Source organism: Arachis ipaensis, chromosome B06, assembly GCF_000816755.2.
Source record: "Arachis ipaensis cultivar K30076 chromosome B06, Araip1.1, whole genome shotgun sequence".
Taxonomy (NCBI): Eukaryota; Viridiplantae; Streptophyta; class Magnoliopsida; order Fabales; family Fabaceae; genus Arachis; species Arachis ipaensis.
The window spans coordinates 46,997,512-47,002,635 of NC_029790.2; positions in this window are offsets into that span (position 1 = coordinate 46,997,512).

The following is a 5,124-nucleotide window of genomic DNA, read 5'->3' on the forward strand; positions in this document are numbered from 1 at the left end:
TAATAATAATAATAATAATAATAATAATAATAATAATAATAGGGATCCTTTATACCACAGTATAGAGGTCCTTGTGTGAGTGGAAGAAAGGAAGGGGATAAAGAATGTAATGTAAGGAAAGAAACACAAGGGTGAGGAGAGCAGAGATGTGAGATGAGGAGATGTGTTAGTAGATGAATAAATAATTAGAAGGAGATGAGAGAGGGAAAATTTCGAAAATAATTTTTGAAAAAGAGTTAGTAATTTTCGAAAATGGTTTTTGAAAAAGGTTAGTAATTTTTTCGAAAATAAAAAATCAAAAATTAAAATAATTAGTTAATTAAAAAGAATTTTTGAAAAAGAGGGAGATATTTTCGAAAATTAGAAAGAGAGAAAGTTAGTTAGGTAGTTTTGAAAAAGATAAGAAACAAATAAAAAGTTAGTTAGTTAGTTGAAACAAATTTTGAAAATCAATTTTGAAAAGATAAGAAGATAGGAAGATAGAAAAGATATTTTGAAATCAAATTTTTTTAAAAAAAGATAAGATAAGGAGATATTTTTGGAAAGATATGATTGAAATTAGTTTTGAAAAAGATTTGATTTTTAAAATCACAATTAATGACTTGATTCACAAGAAATCACAAGATATGATTCTAGAACTCAAAGTTTGAATCTTTCTTAACAAGTAAGTAACAAACTTGAAATTTTTGAATCAAAACATTAATTGTTATTGTTATTTTCGAAAATTTGATATAAAAATAAGAAAAAGATTTTTGAAAAATATTTTTAAAATTTTCGAAAATAACTAAGAAAAATGAAAAAGATTTGATTTTTGAAAAAGATTTTGAAAAAGATAAGATTTTTAAATTGAAAATTTGATTTGACTCATAAAAACAACTAGATTTTTAAAAATTTTTGAAAAAGTCAAATCTAATTTTTGAAATTTTAAGAGAGAAAAAGGGAAAGGTATTTTTTTTATTTTTGAATTTTTATGATGAGAGAGAAAAACAAGAAAAATGATGCAATGCATGAAAGTTATGGATCAAAACAATGAATGCATGCAAGAATGCTATGAATGCCAAGATGAACACCAAGAACACTATGAAGATCATGATGAACATCAAGAACGCATTTTTGAAAAATTTTTAATGCAAAAAAAACATGCAAGACACCAAACTTAGAATTCTTTAATGCTTAGACATAAAGAATTCAGGAATGCATATGAAAAACAAGAAAAGACACAAAACATGCAAATGCAAAGATCAAACAAGAAGACTTACCAAGAACAACTTGAAGATCATGAAGAACACTATGAATGCATGAATTTTTCGAAAAATGCAAGATGAATATGCAATTGACACCAAACTTATAACATGACTCAAGACTCAAACAAGAAACACAAAAAATATTTTTGATTTTTATGATTTTCTAATTTTTTTGTATTTTATTTTATTTTATTTTTTTTTGAAAACAAAGGAGAAAATTTTGAAAGATTTTTGAAGATTTTTTTGAAAACAAAACAAAAAGAAAATTACCTAATCTGAGCAACAAGATGAACCGTCAGTTGTCCAAACTCGAACAATCCCCGGCAACGGCGCAAAAAACTTGGTGCGCAGAAATTGTGATTACACTTTGATTATGTAAAATTCATTGCTCTTTCTTTCCCTGGCAATGGCGCCAAAAACATGATGCCAATACCACGGTTCACAACGTCGCACAACTAACCAGCAAGTGCACTGGGTCGTCCAAGTAATACCTTACGTGAGTAAGGGTCGAATCCCACGGAGATTGTTGGTATGAAGCAAGCTATGGTCACCTTGTAAATCTCAGTCAGGCGGATATAAAATAGTAATAGGGTTTTCGAAAATAATTAATAAAATAGGGATAAAAATACTTATGTAAATCAATGGTGAGAATTTCAGATAAGCGAATAGAGATGCTTTCGTTCCTCTGAACCTCTGCTTTCCTGCTATCTTCATCCAATCAGTCTTACTCCTTTCCATGGCTGGCTTTATGTAATGCATCACCATTGTCAATGGCTACTTTCGGTCTTCTCTCGGGAAAATGATCCAAATGCCCTGTCACGGCACGGCTAATCGTCTGGAGGCATCACCCTTGTCAATGGTTACATCCTATCCTCTTAGTGAAAATAGTCAACGCACCCTATCACGGCACGGCTATTCATCTGTCGATTCTCGATCATGCTGGAATAGGATTTACTATCCTTTTGCGTTTGTCACTACGCCCAGCAATCGCGAGTTTGAAGCTCGTCACAGTTATTCAATCATTGAATCCTACTCAGAATACCACAGACAAGGTTTAGACTTTCCGGATTCTCTTGAATGCCGCCAGCTTTCCCTCTCCTGGTCGAGTTATTCCGATACTATTTCAGATTAGGATGAGATCATTTTCTGCGAAACTTCTCGGCACTACCTTTTGATTATATCTGGAAGCCATTCGGCATTTTAGAGCTTCTTCCCTGATCCGAGCTCTTTCTCGGATTTTCGGTAACAAGTCGAGCTCTTCTCTTTGAAGTTGGGAGTTTGCTCCCTCATTGTAGTGAACTACTCTGGGCGACCCTTCCTTAATCTCTGCTGGAATCATTGCCTCTATTCCGTATGCTAATCGGAAGGGGGATTCCTTCGTGGTGGAATGTGGCGTTGTTCGATATGCCCACAGGACATGTGGAAGCTCTTCTGCCCAGGCTCCCTTTGCATCTTGTAATCTCCGTTTTAATCCGGCCAATATGACTTTGTTAGCAGCTTCGGCTTGCCCATTGGCTTGTGGATGTTCGACGGAGGTGTACTGGTGCTTTATATTCAAGTCGGCTACTAGTTTTCTGAAGCCTGCATCTGTGAATTGAGTGCCATTGTCTGTGGTTATTGAATATGGAACCTCGAACCTTGTGACAATGTTTCTATATAAGAATTTTCGGCTTCTTTGAGTGGTGGCATTGGCCAGGGGCTCTGCCTCGATCCACTTTGTAAAGTAATCTACCCCTACTATGAGGAATTTAACTTGTCCTGATCCCTGTGGGAATGGGCCGAGAAGATCAAGTCCCCATTTTGCAAACGGCCAAGGCGAGGTCACGCTGATGAGCTCTTCTGGCGAGGCAATGTGAAAGTTGGCATGTTTCTGACATTGTGGGCATGTCTTTACAAATTCTGTGGCTTCTTTCTGTAGAGTTGGCCAATAAAATCCCGCCCAGAGTACTTTTTTGGCGAGAGCTCGTGCTCCGAGATGATTGCCACAAATACCGCCGTGTATTTCTTCTAGCACTTCCTTTGTGTTGGAGGTTGGCACACATTTTAGTAAAGGTGTTGAGATTCCTCTTTTATACAGGATGTTATTTATGATGGTGTAGTACTGTGCCTCCCTTTTTAACGTCTTTGCCTCCTTTTCTTCTGTGGGGAGCGTTCCTGTTCTGAGGTAGTTGGCTATAGGGGTCATCCATCCTTGGTCCTGACTTGTTATGGTCAAGATTTTTTTCTCTTCTGAGATTGACGGGTTCTGCAACATTTCCTGGATGAGGCTTCTATTGTTGCCCCCTGGTTTGGTGCTGGCTAGTTTTGAGAGTGCGTCAGCTCGGGCATTTTGTTCGCGGGGTATGTGGCAGATCTTACACTCCCCTATTTGTCCGAGCTGTTCCTTGGTTTTTTCCAAATACTTTTTCATAGTGGGATCTTTGGCTTGGTAGCTCCCTGTTATTTGTGATGTAACCACTTGTGAATCGCTGTAAATGTTGAGTTTTTGAGCTCTGACTTCTTTAGCCAGCTTCAAACCAGCTAATAATGCTTCATATTCCGCCTGGTTGTTTGTGGCCGGGAACCCGAACTTGAGGGAGAGCTCAACCTGGGTACCTTGGTTGCTTTCTATTATCACGCCCGCACCGCTTCCAGTTTTGTTTGAAGAACCGTCCATGTAAAGGTTCCATTCTGTGGGGGTTTCTAGGGCATCTATGAATTCTGCGATAAAATCGGCCAAATACTGTGATTTGATGGCTATCCGAGCTTCATATTGGAGGTCAAACTCTGACAACTCGACTGCCCATTGTAGAATTCTGCCTGCTAGATCTGTTTTTTGCAATATTCCTTTTATGGGCTGGTTAGTTCGAACCTTAATGGTGTGAGCTGGAAGTACGGGCGGAGTCGTCGAGACGTTAGGATAAGAGTATAGGCAAATTTTTCTATTTTCTGGTAATTCAGCTCGGATCCCTGTAGTGCCTTGCTAATGAAGTAGACGTGTTGTTGCCCATTTTTGTCTTCTCTGACTAGTGCTGAGGCTATTGCCCGACTCCCTACTGCGAGATATAATATGAGTGGTTCTCCTTCTCGTGGTCGAGATAAGATAGGTGGCCGTCCTAAGAACTCCTTGAAGTCTTTGAATGCTTGCTCACATTCTGTCGTCCATTCAATCTGTTTTTCCTTTCTTAAAGTAGCATAGAAGGGGAGAGATCTTATCGCGGCTCCTACTAAGAATCGGGATAGGGCGGCCAATCACCCGTTGAGTTGTTGTACTTCTTTGACACAGGTTGGGGTCTTCATGTTGAGTATGGCTTGACATTTGTCTGGGTTTGCTTCAATTCCCCTTTGTGTGAGCATGAAGCCTAAGAATTTGCCTGCTTCTACTACGAAGGTACATTTTGCGGGATTGAGTCGCATGTTGTGTTTCCTTATGGTGTCAAACACTTGAGCCAGGTCGGATAATAATGTATCTTCGGTTTGTGTTTTTATTAACATGTCTTCCACATAGACCTCCATGATCTTTCCGATGTGATCCAAAAAAACTTTATTCATTAGTCTTTGATAAGTAGCTCCTGTGTTCTTGAGACCGAAGGGCATCACGATGTAACAGTTGTTTGCCTTTGGTGTTAAAAACGAGGTCTTTTCTTGGTCTGGTGGATACATGGGGATTTGGATGTATCCTGAATACGCGTCCATAAACGAGAGATATTTATATCCAGAGGAAGCATCTACCAGGGCGTCAATACTTGGGAGCGGGTATGGATCTTTTGGGCAAGCTTTGTTGAGATCAGTGTAATCGGTGCACATTCGCCACTTCCCATTCGATTTTTTCACCAAGACGACGTTGGCTACCATAGTGGGTATTTAACTTCTCTTATAAATCCAGCTCCCAGTAGTGCCT